Raw genomic sequence first — 18,750 nt, 5'->3', positions numbered from 1 at the left:
GCAGGGAGTGTGGAGCCCAGGGCAGGGCTGAGAGCCCGGAGCACGGCAGGTGCCGGCACCCCTGGGAACGGTGCACAGCACCCCTCTGCACCATGTGTCGTACCCTGCCTTGTGTCCCTGCTGCCCTTCAGGCCCTGCTCTTGGCCACTTGTCCTCTTGCAGGAACTACAGCTCTCAGGGGTCTGCTTCACTCTGGGAATTGTAGGCATGTGGAGCCAGGATGAGGTTTCAGGGTTTTGAGCAGAAGAGATGTTGAGTTAAAGGACTGTGCTCTGCCCAGACTGCTGCTCCATTTACATTCTATCTGTCCTCACCCTGTTCCTCCAACAGCAAAAACCCCAAGAAGAAAGTGAATCCAAGAGTGAACACAGCCAGCTTGCAGGCAGCTGTACTACCCCCGCTACACTCCCGCTGCCCACCAGCTCTGAGAGCGCAGAGGGACCTGCAGCCCCAGGACGGGAGGCAGATCCTTTCTGGAAGGGAGGGCATTCTTTCTGGGAGAAAAGTTATACGCCAGGCTTCCTGGGATCCAAGGACAGGGGATGGAAGGCAGGCACCTCCCTGGGAAGATTTTTTAACAAATCTTTTACTTCCTCCACAGCACCTTACAGCTTGCATTCTCGAGCTGCCTCCTCTCATATCAATGCCATTTTATTCTTCAGTAAATCCACAGTCCTTCACAGTTCAAGTTCTTGTGCTGCCATTTCTCATGTCTCTTACAGAAGCACATTCCTCTCATCTGTAGATATTTTGAATACTGTGAGAAACAGCCAAACCATGGTTCCCACTGCCCAATGGCCACTCTTTTTTCTTCAAGAAGCTCCTTAATATGCTGTGGGCTCCACCTTCCTCAAGTCCTGGGACAGGGTTGAGTCCTGTAGCAGACAAGCCACCTCAGATCAGATGCCCACTGGGGGCCACTCAAATGTCTCCCCTTCATAGGGGTATCCCGCTGAAGTAACCCTCCTATGAGGGTAGCCTTTTCCATTCTTTGGTCTACAATGAATCCTGCTGGCTAAGCCAGTTGTCTTGACTGAGTGTTTCAGTCCCATACAAGCTCACTATGGATTCAGTGAGACCAAGAAATGACAATGGAACATTCTTGGGATAAAAGGGTTACACCCAGCTCTATTCTCCTGGTGATAGGTTGAGCACTAGAATCACATCTGCATCCAACTGTCTCCAGGTCCATAATCCTCCTCCATCTCTGCCTCCACCCAGGGCACGGGGCAGAGCTCTTTAGATCATGACTCAGTCAATATTAGCTCATTGCCTATGGATGCGCAAGCACTAGCCTAGCAGTAGGCCAATTAGATCAAGAAGTTTGGGGCCGGTGAGCATCTTGGCCACAGGAGCTTGCATTTCCCCACACTGAGATCGTGTTCCTGAGAGACACTGTGGAGAAGGTAAAGGATGTAGCAGAGGACATGCTCTGTGGAGCAAAACAGCTGCCGTCAGCTCCAGAAATGGAGGAGGGTACACTGAAGGGGAATGAGGAGGTAGAGGTGGTGCTGGAGGCCCCAACGCTCCTCTGTTGAAAGCCTGCCCAGCTGTAAGTCAAGTAAATAAAGAGATAGCAACTGCAGGTTCCTCCAGGAGAGGTACAGCCCGCTCTCCAGGGCACAGTGCACTCTATGTTCCCCTAAACACAGGCAGAGCTGGTGGATTTGGGCTTCCAGTCTCAGCAGAAACCCTCAGAATCCATATCAGCCTGGCTCCTGTTCATAGAGGTGGAGAGTATCCTCCTGTCTGAATCAGAGATGGGAAAGCTGGCTTCCCTGAAAACTCATCCTGTCTTGCAACAGCCAGTGCAGAATGAACACCAGACCCCTGGGACCCATTCCCTACTCAAATGGCTGATGGCCACACTTCTCACTGTACAGCCCAATCCGGTGACTTACCATCTTCCCCACTAGATGGCAGCTGCATGCCAAGCTCTTAACAGGTGTTAACAGAATTTGGGCATGAAAAATACCATTTATAACCCAGTAAATTATGACCCAAACGGGGAGCTGTTTACAGTGGAGATAAGGGTATGGTGCTGCAAATGGCTCCCTGAACCCTCTTTGGGCCCTTAGTAGCCATTCTTGCCCCTCATGTAGGGCAGCCAATAAATGAGGTTACCCATATTGTGGCAGATTTGGAGGAAGCTGAAGTGCTGAAGGCACAGAAGGGAGTGCAGTCTCCTACTGAGAGGAAGGGCTTAAAGGGCCCTGTGAAGGTCATGAGGACCCAAATATGGATTGATTTAAGAGGGGCAGGAGCGGACAGAGAGAACTTGGATGGGAAGTTCAACAGAATTTTATTGGAGCTGTGGTAACAACTGAAGCCAGAGCAGTGGTTCCAGCAGCTGGGGATCAAGAAATGGAGACAAAGCCACAGTCTTGGCCTGTGAGCCTGCAAGACTTCCTGCTGGACAGTGAGCCATCCTCACCTGAACGCACACAGGAAGGTGAGTGGGCTATAGTTTTACTGAGTGGAGGGTCAAGGCACCCACCTGCCTTGGGGCACCAGGTGGGGACCAGAGGCCACATGCTCAAACATCAATTCATTGGTACCCAGTGAATGTTCAACACATGCCAGCTCTGGCAGACACAGGAGCTGAATGTTCACTGACTTATGGCAACCCTGAGCGGTTTCAGGGACCCCCAATGTTATAGTTGGATACAGAGGTAAGGCCACCAGACTTAAACAAGCCTGAATCCCGTTGGGAATAGGGCATCTATACCCAAAGAAATATACTCTGTACATCTCTCCAATCTTTAAATATATTTTGGAGATTGATATCCTCCGGGGCCTATGGTTGCAGACCACTGCAGCTGAGTTCAGACTGAGCATATGTGTGGTAAAGGCAGTTCTGAGTGGACATGCTAAGCACCTGCCTGTATCTATTCTTGTGCATCAGCACGTGTCTAATGCCAAGCAATACAAATTCCCTGGAGGGCATAGAGGAATTGGAGAACCCCTCCCAGGAACTGAAAAGTGGGCATTATAAAACCTACTCAAAGCCCTTTTAATCCCCTGGTGTGGCTGGTAAAAAATCTAGATGGCTGCTGGCATATGACCGTGGGTTACAGAGTACTGAGTAAGTCACACCCCCTCTGCAGGCTGCTGTCCCCTCTAGTACAGCCCTCATGAATACCCTAAGTCATGAACTAGGGACATATTATGTTGTGGATCTTGCTAATGCTTTCTTCTCCATAAACATACCACAGGAAAGTCAGGAACAGTTTTCCTTCACCGGGGAAGGATGGCACTGGGCTGTCACTGTCCTTCCACGAGAGCACCTCCACAGTCCCACTGTCTGTCATGGACTTGGAGCCCAGGATTTGCAGCATGGGAGAACCTGCCAATGGTGCAGCTGTACCATTATATTGATGATATCATGCTTACTGTTTATTTTCTTACCAGAAGTCCTGCATGCAACAAACATTGTGCAGCACCTAGACTGCTGCAACACGTACAGGAGAAAGGGTGGGCTGTGAACAGCACCAAGTTTCAGGGTCTTGGTTTGTCAGTCAAATTCCTGGGGGTTGTCTGGTCGGGTAAGACTGAAGTTACCCCAGAAGCAGTGATTATAGATGAAGTTCAGGCTTTTCCTACCCCCAGAACTGTCACACTATTGCAAGAGTTTTTGGGTCCTTTAGGCTACTGGAGAGTGTTTATCCCACACTTGGCACTAATGATGAAGCCCTTATACCATGTGTTATGAGTGGGCATCAGGTGGGCCTAGGAGGAGACGTGCATTTTCTTTCACTGCTGAAAAATGGGCCAAGGCCTTCTAGGCCTTGAGTGTGATAGACCTGTCAAGACCCTGTAACATGGATGTCCATGTGACCATAGACAGTTATGGCTGGGTTCCCTGGAAGTAGCTTGAATGGACTCACCAACTTACTGAATTCTCGTGAAAATTCTGAAAAAGAGCAGACGCCATTTGCTGCTGGCATCTCCATGAGTTGACGAAGCAGATCTAATTGGCCCAGGTATGTTGGCTGGAAGGAAAGCGTGACTCTGATGTGACCCGATGGTTACAAAAATGTTTGTTGCATCTGGGCCAAAAGACAATGTGGGTTGTTGCCCTTCAGCAGGGCCTGGACTTTAACCTTTGAGGAAGTCATCAGAGCCCTGCAGGAGTGCACTGTATGCTCTGAAAGGGACTTAACACCAAGGGAAACAAAAGCGAAAAGGAACAAATGGGACTACATCAAGCTAAAAAGATTCTGTACAGCAAAGGACACCATCAGCAGAACAAAAATACATCCTACAGTATGGGAGAATGTATTTATTTGTAAATGACATATCTGACAAGGAGGTAACATCCAAAATACATAAAGAACTCACACACCTCATCAACCAAAAAGGAAATAACCCAATTAAAAAATGGGCAGAGGATCTGAACAGACACTTCTCCAAAGAAAAAATTCAGATGACCAGCAGGCACATGAAAAGATGCTCCACATCGCTAATCACAATGGAAATGTAAATTAAAACCACAATGAGATATCACCTCACACCAGTTAGGATGGCCACCATAGAAAAGACTAAGAACAAGAAATGCTGGCGAGGATGTGGAGAAAGGGGAACCCTCCTACATTGCTGGTGGGAATGTAAACTAGTTCAACCATTGTGGAAAGCAATATAGAGGTTCCTCAAAAAACTAAAAATAGAAATACAATTTGACCAGGGAATCCCACTTCTAGGAATTTGCCCAGGAAAACAAGTTCTCAGATTCAAAAAGAGATATGCACCCCTTTTTTTATCACAGCACTATTTACAATAGCCAAGACGTGGAAGCATCGAGTAGATGAGTGGATAAAGAGGAGGTCGTACATATACACAATGGAATATTATTCAGCCATAGGAAAGAAACAAATCCTACCATTTGCAACAACATGGATGGAGCTGGAGGATATTATGCTCAGTAAAATAAGCTAGGCGAAGAAGGACACGTACCAAATGAGTTCCCTCATTTGTGGGCTATAACAACAAAGCAAAACTGAAGGATCAAAACAGCAGCAGACCACAGCTCCAAGAAGGGACTAGTGGTTACCAAGGGGAGGTGTGGGGGCGGGTGGATGGGGAGGGAGGGAGAAGAGGTTGAGGGGTATTATGATTGGCACACATGATGTGGGGAGGATCACGGGGTAGACAGTATAGCACAGAGAAGGCAAATAGTGACTCTGTGGCATCTTACTTCACTGATAGACAGTAACTGCAATGGAGTATGGGGGGCTCGATAATATGGGTGAATGTAGTAACCAAAATGTTTTTCATGTGAAACCTTCATAAGAGTGTATATCAATCATACCTTAATAAAAATATAAAATAAAAAAATAAATGGGACTCAGACCAAGTCGCACAGCAACCTGGGATGATACCTAAGGGACTGATACTCCTCAAGTGGCAGGTAACAAATCCTACCATTTACAACAACATGGATGGAGTTAGAGGGTGTTACATTCAGTGAAATAAGCCAGGCAGAGAAAGCCAAGTATCAAATGATTTCACTCATCTGTGGAGTATAAGAACAAAGCAAAAACTGAAGGAACAAAACAGCAGGAGAATCACAGAACCCAAGAATGGACTAACAATTACCAAAGGGAAAAGGACTGGGGAGGAAAGGTGGGAAGGGAGGGAGAAGGGGAATAAGGGGCATTACGATTAGCACACATAATGTGTGTGTGGGGCACGGGGAAGGCAGTATAGCACAGAGAAGACAAGCAGTGACTCTATAGCATCTTACTACGCTGATGGACAGTGACTGTAATGGGGTATGTGGGGGGGACTTGATAATGGGGGGAATCTAGTAACCACAATGTTGTTCATGTAAGTGTATATTAATGATACCAAAAAATAAAAATAAATAAATAAATAAGAAGGAACAAGCTAGAACTAGTACTCCTAAATCACGTGATGTCACCAATACTGATCTAGGAACATGGCCTCGGGTACACACACCATCCATAACACTGGGCATGGATACTCTTCCTGTCACTAAAACTGCAGACACAGCCCATCAACTCACTGAACACAAGGGCCCTAAAATACCACCATCAGGACTACTGGTGGCTATGCCCAGATGTGGGATGAGTTTATGTGGCTTACCCCAGGTTATGGACATTTGAGCCCTGGGTCACCCTTATGTTAGATGTTCAAAAATTAAAAAATCACTCTAAACAAAACCGGCACAACTGTACCAAGAATCTGGGATGGATATCGCTGAACCTAGGCAGTCATTCTGCCACATTAAGGTATGGCAACTGGTTTGGGGCTGACTCATTGTACTGCCCAGGTATATACTAGGTAGCCCCAAACGGGACCCATGGTTATGTGGCACAGATCTTTGCCCGTGGCCTCCACCCAGGTGGTTCGGCTGCTGTACCCTGGGTTTTCCCTGGGCATAGGGGAGAATCAACCCCAGTGTAACCACAGCTGCCCAAGTCCCTCTCTTTTAAGCTAGATGAGCACAATCCATCTTTCACTGGTATGTATGATCATTTGGCCTCTTTGCCCCACACATTGGCCTGGAGGATGTTACAGCATATATAAAAGCTCTTATGAAATTTATTCAACAAGCCTTAAGTGAGAGCCAAGAAGGCCTGTCCTTATTGAACACCGATGTGTCCCTAAGAGATAAGCTGTCCTCCAAAATGGGATGGATTTGCATATTATTAGGGCATCCCAAGGAGACACCTGTGCCATTATCCAAGCAGAATGTTATGTATTTATACCTGATGAGTCTACTTTATCATCTTTATTAAGGACATTTACTAAGGACACAGTTGAATGACCTAAGTGATCCAACACCCAGCCTAAGGGATTTAATAGATCAGTAGTTTGGATTATGGGGCTCCAAGTGGAAAAAATCATAGTTGATTTTGGGAGTCATTGTCCTAATCTGGGTTTTCTTCTTGCACACACCCGTGCTGTTGCTGCAGCATATGTCTCCAATACAGCCAGACGGCTGTCAAAGGAGCCCCCTCTGTGCTGGTGAAACTCTTTGTTGACCACTCAGGGCACAATGCAAGGGGCAGGGGAGGGGAGGGAGCATATGAGATTATAACAACCAATCACAAGGGATGGAGGGTAGAAGGAAATCATCAAGAAGACATGACCACCAATTGACCTGTGACCCAAGCAACTGGAGGCTCCTCACCCCTGCCCTGCCCTGTCCTTAAAATGTGGGCTCTCCCTGCCTTCTCTGCTCCTAGAAGCTGCCTGAGGCTATAACCTTGAGATAGCAATGCGGGTTTGATACCATCTGGACTGTATACATGACCAAACCCAGTTACAGCTTCTGTGTAAACTTTAAGATTTGGTGGGTGGGTATGAAGATCTACTCATTTTGTGGCTGCCCAAGACAAGTCTCATCTGTAAATTCCTTTGCTTACTAACTTTGCTACCTATCATTCTGGAATGGCCTGCGTCTTTGTAGGTCTTTCCCTGCCCTCCAAGTATGGGACCATTTTCAGATTATACCTGAGAAGATCCCAAAGAGCTTGTGAACCAGCATACTTATATGTGGAATCAAAACAAAAAAACAAAAAGCAGAACTCATACATACAGAGAACAGGTTGGTGGTTGCCAGAGACAAGGATGGAGGGGGCAGTGAAATGGGTGAAGGTGGGCAATAGGTATAAATTTCCAGCTATTTATAAATAAGTCCTGGGGGGTAATGTACAGCATAGTGACTATAGTTAACAATATTGTATTATATATTTGAAAGTCACAAAGAAAGTAAATCTTAAAAATTCTCATCATCAAAAAAAATTGTAACTCTGTGTGGTGATAGATGTTAATTAACTTACTAAAGTAATGATTTATAGAGAGAGAGAAAGAGAGATACTATATCGTAAATATACATTATGTATACAGTAAAAAATATGTGCACGTATATATATCTACCCACTATATACATATATATATATATCATCATTATGTTGTACATCGGAAACTAATACAATGTTATAGGTTAACTATGTCTCAATAAAAATCTCCCAACAAAGAAAAGTTCTGGATCTTACTGCTTCACTGGTAAATGCTACCAAACATTTAAACAAAAGCTAATACCAAACCTTCTGAGATTCTTCCAAAAAAAGTAAAGAAGGAACTCTTCCTAACTCATTGTCTGAAGCCAGCACAACACTAATACCAAAGCTAGATAAAAACACCACAAAAAACTACACACCAATATCTCTTATGAACCCTGATGCAAAAGCCTCAAAAAATACTAGCATACAGAATTCAACATTATATTTAAAGGATTATACACCATGAGCAAGTGGGATTTATTCAGGAATGCAAGGACGGCTGAACATATGAAAAGTGATCAATATAATATGCCACATCAACAAAATGAAGGAAAATAACCTCATGACCATCTCAGTTAATGTAGGAAAAAGTGTCAGTGCCTCCCTGCTTCTGACCCGCAGGTAAGGGAGGAGATACGATGAGATGTGGAAGATCTGAAAGGACCAGCCAGGGGACTCGAGACTTAACAGCGCAAGAGTGGTGCCGAGAGGGCACCCTTCATATTTACTGAGCAAATACATGTTAACAACCGTAGAATTCCTTGGGGGAAGTTAGTACACAATCATTAACTAACTCGAAACTTAATCCTCAGCAGTCTCCAGTCTCCTGGAGTGCGACGTCTTACATGTTATTGAAACAATAGCAAGGGCAATTAGGTCACAGAAACTGTTTTGGTCCTGTTTGTTCTGTTCTTGATTACATATCAGGAATTGCAGGAAAAATAATCAAGTCATATATGATTATACATTTGATTTTTATACTTGATTTCTATATTAACCCCACATCTCCCCCTTATTTTGTAATAAAATGTTTAAGTAGTAGGTAGACATAATAAAGATTACAGTTTCTAATAGAAAGCTTTTTAACACAGTTTACCTTTTCATAAAAGATAACCTATCTTTTAAATCTTGTGATGTAAAATAAAGATGGTAAGTAGAGTTTAGTGCAGTAGGAAGGCAAGTGTAGGTGGTCAGGTGCCTACAGACTAGGTATTGATCTGAGTTAGACAAGGGCAACAAAACAGCCATGGGTGTAGAAGATTTCTCTCAAAACTGGGGGGTGAGGTTCTAAGCCTCACCTCTGTTGACCGCCAATTTCTCACCTGATGGCCCCTCTGTGACTGTGCCTGTCTTAGGCTGTTCCTCCCTTGAGGAATCTTACCGGTCTCTGGCTAACCAGCCATCTTCCAGGGCCATACAAGGAGATGTAAATTAAAGTTGGTAAGGGAGAGAGAAGCAATATTCTTTGAAAAGGTTAGCTTTTTACTTCTCTGCAGATTTATGCCCCAGGGCTCCTATGCCTAGCACTTGTCTAGAGGTATCTTTACCAGCTGGAAGGATTAAGATACACGGTAATTTTAAATATGAGGTATGAATTATAGTAAAGGGCTGTATTTAGGAAGGAAAAAGAAAAGCTTTAGAAGCAGCAAAGGAAGAAAATATGAGAAGATTGATTATTTCTTTGACATAACTTCTTGTAGAGTAATGTAAGCATGTACAGTTTTAACAAATTACTAATTAAATTATGTACACACCTTAACAGAACAGGAATACAGATACATAACAAAAGCAGACCTACAATTACTGGCCATATCCAATGAAACCAAGAAAACCAGTTAGGTAACCCAGGCATTTGTGAAAACTTATTAATAATATGATGAATATTGTCCAATTGATTTTGAATAGTTTGAGAAAAATCAGACAAATTACAACAACACATTCCTGGAAACTGTTCACATCCCACATTTTCTTTTAACAGCACAATTAGGGAGCAACTTGCACTTCTTCTAGCTCTTGATTGAGTTCAGATAATATAGAAGCAGTCAGATTTGTTGTCTTACTATATGCACAGGCCAGCTTACATATCTCTTTTTGCATTCCACTGACCAAGTCCAGGAACTGGCAGGATGAATGCCGCTGCAACTGCAACAGAGGTGGGACCTACAAGTTTCAAGCTGTCGTCACAATCAGACGGCAGAGCTTGGAGAAATCTTTTGTGACTATTTCCGGGATAATCCATTAGAGTAGGAAGGATGCATCCCACGCCACACATACTTTGATAATGTGAGGAGAGGGCTTAGGGTGTGGACTTGTACCGCCTGCCTGACCCCTAAGGTGGGCTGGGTTGTGTCTGTTTGCTAGGGTTGTTTACAGTGAGGTCACGGGTTATGCTGAGCTACCCTTCTTTATTTTGCGGAACACTCAAACATTCCAGGCCAAGTTTCTCCTGGCCTTTTGAGCTTTAACTGATCTCACTGAAAAATGACTCTAGAGCTTAATGTTTAACACAGAGTTTTGGTAGGGGGTTTCCTTGCATGTAGTTATTACAATTGCTCTGACTGCAAATATCCTGCCTTGCTTTTTCCGGAGGCCCTCACCTTATTCTGTCTAAGCTCACGGTCCCTGTCTCATTCCCCCCTCTACAGATAGAGACCCTAGCTGCTGCTAGGGAAAAGAGGCCATGACTGCTCTGGTTGCTTCATGCTGAGAGGGGGCGCAGTAAGGGGTGCAGCTAGGTCTCCATCACTGGTCAGTTGAGAGGGCCTCGGAAGATTGGCGCTTCTATTTCGGGTTCCATTTCTATTACTATTTGCAGTTTTATGGCTTCTAGGCAAGATACAACAAATCGTGTTATTAGGTTAAGTAGCAACATCTGAAGCTGGATTTTCTTTTTTGGAACAACTTGACAAGATTAAGAATGCATGGCTGAATATGAGAACTAGAAATAGTAAAACTTTAACTGAAATGATGGGAGAAAACTAAAACATCTGGAGAATCATAGCTAGATATTTTGGGGAAACTAGAATTCTGGATCTAGTCTACGTCTCAATGACTAGTATTAGGATTTAGTATAAATAAGGCTGCATTATTGAAACAATACTTTTCTCTAAAATCACCCCCATTTTTATTAGAAGTAACTAGATTAAGAAAATAATTAACACTTGGCTTGACTATTTGCATAAGTGCATCAAGAAGACCAACTGATTACATAGGATCCTTTAAATGTGCTTTGAAGGAACTTTTTATAAGGAATTTCAGATTGGACATTTAAAGGCCTCTGGAGGCTAGAAAGCCAAGCCAGACTTGCCTTCAGGTTTTGCCTGCAGTACCTGTACATTTGGGTGAATTCTTCTCTTCCCAAGGTCCCCAAGCCATCGTGAGGTTCTTGCACTTGCCAGGAAGTGACCTTCCTTACGCACCTGGTAAGGCTGCTGGGAACCCTGTAACCAAGGTACCAGGCCAGTTCTTCGATGGAGCTTTGTTGGCTCCATAAAGTCAACCTTAGTTCCTTAAAGCTGCTCATACCTGAGTTTATGCACGTGTCTCTCAGGCATGACATTCCAGTCAAAGCCTTGGTAATATAACCTGTGTTTTTAATTGATCCTCTTACAAGGAAAGCAGACTCTTAATGAACTTATGCAAATAAACATACTGCTGTAAAATATGAAAATAGTCACTGAGAGTTTTTAAATTCTGGAGGGATTAGGTAGAGAGAAAGATAAATGTTTCGATCCTGCCTATAAAGATATTGTCATTTACTAAACTGCTGTCATTTACTAAATATGTGGTATGAATTATATACCTGCCTATAAAGATATTGTCATTTACTAAAAAGTTTAAGAGAAAAAGCTTAAAACACTTTATCTGCAACATTTGAAACATAAAGCCACAAAATCATTTTCCTTAGTTTATTTAATCCTATGTAACCAATACCTGTTCTTCTGAAATCTAGTTCTTTACTAGTTTAGGAGTAATAAAACAGTTACTATAAGTGACAAAAGATTTACAAATGACAATGGTGAAAGATCTGATGAGAGCTTACTATAAGACAGTTGACATAAGAAAATTTGGATATTTCTGTAACACAAAACATTCAGTAACAAAGTTTAGCATCATTCCCTTTGACAGTGCTTTCCAGGTAAATATTTATCAGTTAAATAAGCCAAATTAGCCAACTATTTTCCCCGATGAGGAGAAAAAATTCCTCTGACATGTTCCAGGGGCCCTCTACAAAATATCAGAGTTAACTAGAGGTAAAAGAACCTTTCTGAATTTGATTTTGGGAAGTTGTCAAAAGAAACTCTCTTTGGCACTTGCTTACATAAGATTATAGGATGACATGAAGCAATACTTATCCATTTAACTAGAATGACAACAAAACACTTCAAAGGCAGACACAGAAGGGTACACAGTTGTTAGCAAAGTTTAGCTTTTAGTCCTTCTAATATTGAGATCTCATTTTCTTAAATACTCAGACAATTCATTGAGACTTTAAGCATGAGAAATTGCTTTGATAAAACAATTAGAAAACTTCCTACAATTTTTCAGCATTAACTGCAGACTAAGAGTTTAAGAAAACTTGTCCTTTTCACTGAAAACAAAATTCTAATTTGCTGTTAATGTTGAAAAATTGGATTCTACAATTTTTTTTTTACATTTAGAGTTCTTCCTCTTTAAATAAACAGCTGTACTTTAGAACAATTACTTTCTTTTACCCTCAACAAAACAAATTTCCATTCCTTATACTTTCTCTTATTAAAACACACATCTTCATTTTTCTTCTCAAGAGGCGGCATGAGTAGAGCGGCGGAAATCTCCTCCTGAAACCATATATATTTTGAAAATACAGCAAATACAAAGGTGGGGGAATGACAGCCTCTTCAACAGCTGGTGTTGGCTAAACTTGGACAGCTACGTGTAAGAGAATGAAACTGGACCATTGTCTAACCCCACACACAACAGTACACTCGAAATGGATCAAAGACCTGAACGTAAGTCATGAAACCATAAAACTCTTAGAAAAAAACATAGGCAAAAATCTCTTGGACATAAACATGAGCGACTTCTTCATGAACATATCTCCCCGGGGCAAGGGAAACAAAAGTAAAAATGAACAAGTGGGACTATATCAAGCAGAAAAGCTTCTGTACAGCAAAGGACACCATCAATAGAACAAAAAGGCATCCTACAGTATGGGAGAATATATTCATAAATGACAGATCCGATAAGGGGTTGAGATCCAAATTATATACACAGTTCACGCAGCACAACAAACAAAAAGCAAATAATTCAATTAAAAACTGGGCAGAGTATCTGAACAGACATTTTTCCAAAGAAGAAATTCAGACGGTCCACAGGCACATGAAAAGATGCTCCACCTCGCTAATTATCAGGGAAATTAAAATTAAAACCACAATGAGGTATCACCTCATGCCAGTTAGGATGGTCAACATCCAAAAGACTAGGAACAACAAATGCTGGCAAGGATGCGAAGAAAAGGGAACCCTCCTACACTGCTGGTGGGGATGTAAACTAGTGCAACCATTGTGGAAAGCAGTATGGAGGTTCCTCAAAAAACTAAAAATAGAAATACTATTTGACCCGGGAATTCAACTCCTAGGAATCTGCCCAAAGAAAACAACTTCTGAGATTCAAAAAGACATGTGCACCCCTATGTTTACTGCAGCACTATTTACAAGAGCGAGATATGGAAGCAACCCAAGTTTCCATCAGTAGATGAATGAATAAAGAAGAGGTGGTACATATACAGAATGTAATACTATCCAGCCATAAGAAACAAATCCTATCATTTGCAACAACATGCATGGAGCTGGAGGGTATGATGCTCAGTGAAATAAGCCAGGCAGAGACAGACAAGTACCGAATGATTTCCCTCATTTGTGAAGTATAACAACAAAGAAAAAATGAAGGAACAAAGCAGCAGCAGACTCACAGAAACCCCCGCCTGGCGGCCACGTCCCAGTAAACCCACCAGCCCGCACCTCAGGGGACTCCTGCGCACCACCGGCCCGCTCCTCAGGGGGACCCCGCGCCCGCGCACCGTCCTACCTTGAACCAGCTCCTGGAGCAGGAGCAGCTGGAGCGTCAGGGGCGGCCTCCAACCGCGCCGCCAGCCTGCGCTCAACTTTGGAGTCGGCAGCCGTCCGCGCAGCCCCGCGTCCTGGCCGGGGCTCTCGGGAGCCGCGCGGGCTCCGCAGTGCAGACGCCGCTGCCGCCACAGCTCGGGGCAGCGCAGGGCGCGGGCCACACTGAAGGGCCGCCGCCGCCTGCCCCCGCCCTGGGGCCCTCACGCGCTCGCGGAGCGGCCCATTAACGGGAGGCGGCGGGTCTTGAGGGACACGGTGGCGGCGGTGAGATTGTCAGCACGGAAATGCCCGTCAGACCGCCTTCAGCGGCCCCGCAGCCAGAGCGCCCGGGCCGCGGCAGCTCCCGAGGAGTCCGGCTGGAGCTGAGGAGACGCCACTTCCGACCCCCTCAACACCCGGCGCAGAGGAGAAAGTGCGGCCCCACAGGCGCCCGCTGCGGCCGCCGATTGGCCGAAGGGAGGGGCTCGTGGGCCACCGCGCCCCGCCCGCAGCCCCGCGCCTGTTTTCTTACTTTGTGGTATTTCGCACAGACCTGCGAGCCCAGGCGGCTTCCCGCACCGCCTCGCCCCCTAGGGACGTGCAGCACGCCCTGCAGGTACTGCTGCCCTTGAATGTATGGTAACCACAAATCCAAAGCCGGCAATACGCGTTAGTAAGTACGCATCTAACGATAATCACCCTAAATGTAAATGAACTGAATCCACCAACCAAAAGACAGAGTTACAGAGTGGATAAAAAAGCAAGACCCATCTATATGCTGCCTACAAGAGACTCACTTCAAACCCAAAACATACAGACCAAAAGTGAAGGGATGGAAAAAGATATTTCTGTGGGACCCCCAGAAAGTCAGCTTGACCTAACTCACTCCATTTTGTAAAGCCTAGCCTAACTAACTCCATTTTGTATTAAAACCCCATCCTAAGCAAATAGGAAAGAGGAAGTACCCTGCTCCTGGAAAAATAACAAGCTAGAAATAATCAGCAATGAGCTTAAAAGTTATAATAAACTTGGGAAAGCCCCCTAAACTGTTTTACTACATCTGCTAACTGTTTTGATACATCTGCTAACTGTTTTTGCTGCATCTGCTACATTCTAAAAGTATAAAAGCAAAAAAGGGAACTTTGTTCAGGGTCTCAGATTGTGTCCTGTGTTCTGACGGGCTGCTGAGACCCTAGTTCGAACTAGCAATAAAGACTTGTTTTGTTTTTGCATCTCGTGACTGAGCTTGGTGACTGCAACTCTGAACAGGGACCCAAGGAAATGGGGCACATTTCATGCAAACAATAGGGAGAAAACAATCAGGTGTTCCAGTACCTGTATCAGACAAAATAGACTTCAAAACAAAGAAAGTAACAAGAGATAAAGAAGGACATAACATAATGATAAAGGAGTCAGTCCAACAAGAGGATATAACCATTATAAATATATATGCACCCAGCACAGGAGCACCTACATATGTGAAATAAATACTAACAGGATTAAAAGGGGAAATCGAATGTAATGCATTCATTTTAGGAGACTTCAACACACCACTCAAACAACAGATCAACCAGACAGAAAATAAGTAAGGACACAGAGGCAATGAATGACACCCTAGACTAGAACAGAAGGATCTAACACACATCTACAGAACTCTACACCCAAAACTGTAGGATACAGATTCTTCTCAAGTGCACATGGAACATTGTCAAGAATACATCGTATACTAGGCAACAAAAAGAGCCTCAGTAAATTCAAAAAGATTGAACTTGTACCAACCACCTTCTCAGACCACAAAGGTATGAAACAAGAAATAAAGTATGCAGAAGAAAACGAAAAAGCCCACAAATACATGGAGGGCTTAACAACATGCCCCTAAATAACCAATGAATCAATGACCAAATAAAAACAGAGAACAAGCAATATATGGAGACAAATGACAACAATTCAACAATGCAAAAATCTGTGGGATACAGTGAGGGCTGTGCTAAGAGGGAAGTATACTGTAATACAGTTCATACCTCAGGAAAGAACAATAATCCCATATGAACAGTCTAAACTCACAATTAATGAAACTAAAAGAGAAGAAAAATTGAGGCCCAAAGTCAGAAGAAAGAGGGGACATGATAGAGATTACAGCAGAAAAAAATAAAATCGAGGAAAAAATAAAACAATAGAAAATAAACGATGAAAGCAGGAGCTGGTTCTTTGATAAAATAAATAAAATCTTAGCCAGACTTCTCAAGAAAAAAAAAAAGTCTACAAAAAAAAACAAAAACAAAAATGAGAAAAAAAAAATCACTACAAAAGCCACAGAAAAAAAAATTATTAGAGAATAATATGAAAAATTATATGCTAACAAACTGCATATCCTAGAAGAAATGAACAACTTTCTAGAAAAATACACCCTAGCAAGGCTGGCCCAGGGAGAAACAGAAAATCTGAACAGACCAATTACCAGCAATGAAATTGAAGTCGCACTCAACACACTACCTAAGAACAAAACTCCTGGACCACATGGTTTCACTGCTGAAGTTTATCAAACATTTAGTGAAGACCCGAATACCCACCCTGCTTAAAGTTTTCCAAAAAGTGGAAGAGGAGGGACTTACACTCATTCTATGAGGCCAGCATCACTCTAATGCTAAAACCAGGCAAAGACACCACAAAAAAAAGAAAATCACAGGCCAATATCCCTGATGAATATAGATGCAAAAATACTCAACAAAATACTCCAAACCAAATTCAAAAATACATTAGAAAAGATCATCCATCATGATCAAGTAGGATTTATTCCAGGGGTGCAAGGATGGTACAACATTTGAAAACCTATCATCATCATCGAACACCACATCCACAAAAAGGACAAAAACTACATGATCATCTCCATAGATGCTGAAAAACTATTCAACAAAATTCAACATCCATTTATGATAAAAACTCTCAACAAAATGGGAATAGAGGGCAAGTACCTCAACATAAAAAAGGCCATATAGGACAAACCCACAGCCAACATCATACTTAACAGAGAGAAGCTGAAAGCTTTTCCTTTAAGATAGGAAATAAGACAAGGATGCCCACTCTCCCCCCTTTTATTCAACATAGTTCTGGAGTTCCTAGCCATGGCAATCAGACAACACAAAGAAATAAAAGGTATCCAGACTGGTAAGGAAGAAGTTAAACTGTCACTGTTTGCAGATGACATGATATTGTACATAAAAATTTGTTGTGAATTTGTTTCCCACAGGGACTTCCTAGAGGCAGTTAAGCCAGAGGCAGTAGGTCCACAGAAGATGATGGAAAAGATGAAATGTCTGGGCAAAGGCTGCTAGGTGGAAGGGGTAGCAGGTACCAAAACAGTGATACAGAGCCTGTGTATAAGCTCCATCCAAAAATCAGCATGTCAGAGAGTTACACAGACCCACATTCAAGTTGCATAGCACCCAGTAGAAGCTGAGAGGAACACCACAGCTGTGTCTATGAAGGACACAAGATGGCAAAATGACACCTTAGAGAAAATACAGCCAATCTGAACGTCCTTATTCACCCGAACAAGATTTTGCACACCTCATGCTGGATTGGCACACATCTCCAGCTTGTGCAGATCAGCAGCGATGCTGGAATCCTAGACCCAACACATTATTCTTGTTCAGTCTGATCCCAGGGATGGCTCATGATTTTAACCAAGGCCTTCCTTCCTGACTAAGAGGGTCCCTGAAAGCTCCTATGAGATGGGTGTAGACAGAAGGGAACAAAAGAATTAGAAGCCACAAGTGGAACCCAATTCTCATCTTCCTTGTCCCAGAGGCAGGGAAGCCTGGAGCTTGCCAGAGATAGGGGCCCTGGTAATCACACCATCAGGTACAGAGGGCTCTCTGCTCTCACTCTCGACTCTGAAGAGGAGGCAGACAGATTTGGCCTACAGATGCTTAAGCCCTCTGAGCCTCAGTTTCCTTGCTTGCAAACTACATTCAGACTTGGTATTGGGAATGATGAGGCAGTATTTACAAAACATCTAGAACAATTCCTGATGCACAAAGGCATTCAACAAATATCTCATTTCCTTCTTGCCCCTGTCAGTTCTCAGGTCACCATTCTGTCCCCCTTGCTGCATTGCCTCTTTTACACGTATTGCTTTGAAATAGAAACTGCATCATTTCCCAGGTAGGGAAGCCTTACCTTCAATAACTTTTGCATGCGACTTTGACTTACCATCTCGGGATAAGATGTAGCAGAGTAGGTAAGAACATGACTACGGCAACCAAATCACTGGGTTGTCCAACGACTGGCTTTGTAACCCTAGACAAGTTTTTTGATAACCATGTGCCTGAGTTTGCTTTTCTGTAAAGATGGCATCATTATGGTACCTGCCCCATACAAACTTGGTAATGTATGTTACAGCACGGAGAACAAAGCCTTTATAGTTTGTTATGATCATCTTTCTCAAAATTGGAGGGTGGTAGAAGAGAATCAAATCACAGTGGTGGGAGCAAGGGACAACAGTAAGCGGTAAACATGCAAGAAAGCGGCACAGGGCTCAGCCCACACCTGAACTTAAGGTCGCTGTGCGTCTCCTTTATATACTGAGCTTGGCCAGCATGGGGTAGATACTTGGAGAGGAATTAAAACACTGCAGTGTGACTCATTAAATGAGTTAATGTCAGTGGGTCTCAACATTCTCATCTATAAAATGAGTTTTTGACTGATGATTTCCAGAGTCCCTTCCTTATCTAAAAATGGCTGTGAGTCTCTGGAGAATTGCTTCATGGAAGCCACCTCAGTCAGAAATTTTAGTTCCAATGCTTGAACCAGGGTGACCAAAGGGCAATGACTGACCCACAGATATTGCCCAG

At 43.5% G+C, this 18,750-nt stretch overlaps 1 protein-coding gene across 3 annotated transcripts in view; it reads right to left on the bottom strand.

The window, feature by feature from the left end:
* Positions 1 to 14,341, bottom strand: part of LOC140846915 (anthrax toxin receptor-like) — a 39,407-nt gene extending 25,066 nt beyond the window's left edge. For 2 of the 3 annotated variants that reach the window (XM_073225231.1, XM_073225233.1), the window contains exon 1: positions 13,881 to 14,341. The gene's annotated coding sequence lies outside the window, so the exon portion shown is untranslated. The remainder of the gene's footprint in view (positions 1 to 13,880) is intronic. The other variant, XM_073225238.1, reaches the window with a different exon arrangement.
* Positions 14,342 to 18,750: the final 4,409 nt, after the last annotated feature.

Source organism: Manis javanica, chromosome 16, assembly GCF_040802235.1.
Source record: "Manis javanica isolate MJ-LG chromosome 16, MJ_LKY, whole genome shotgun sequence".
In the NCBI taxonomy this organism is placed as follows: Eukaryota; Metazoa; Chordata; class Mammalia; order Pholidota; family Manidae; genus Manis; species Manis javanica.
Note: the sequence above shows the minus strand (reverse complement) of the source record. Positions and strands in the feature narration are given on the sequence as shown.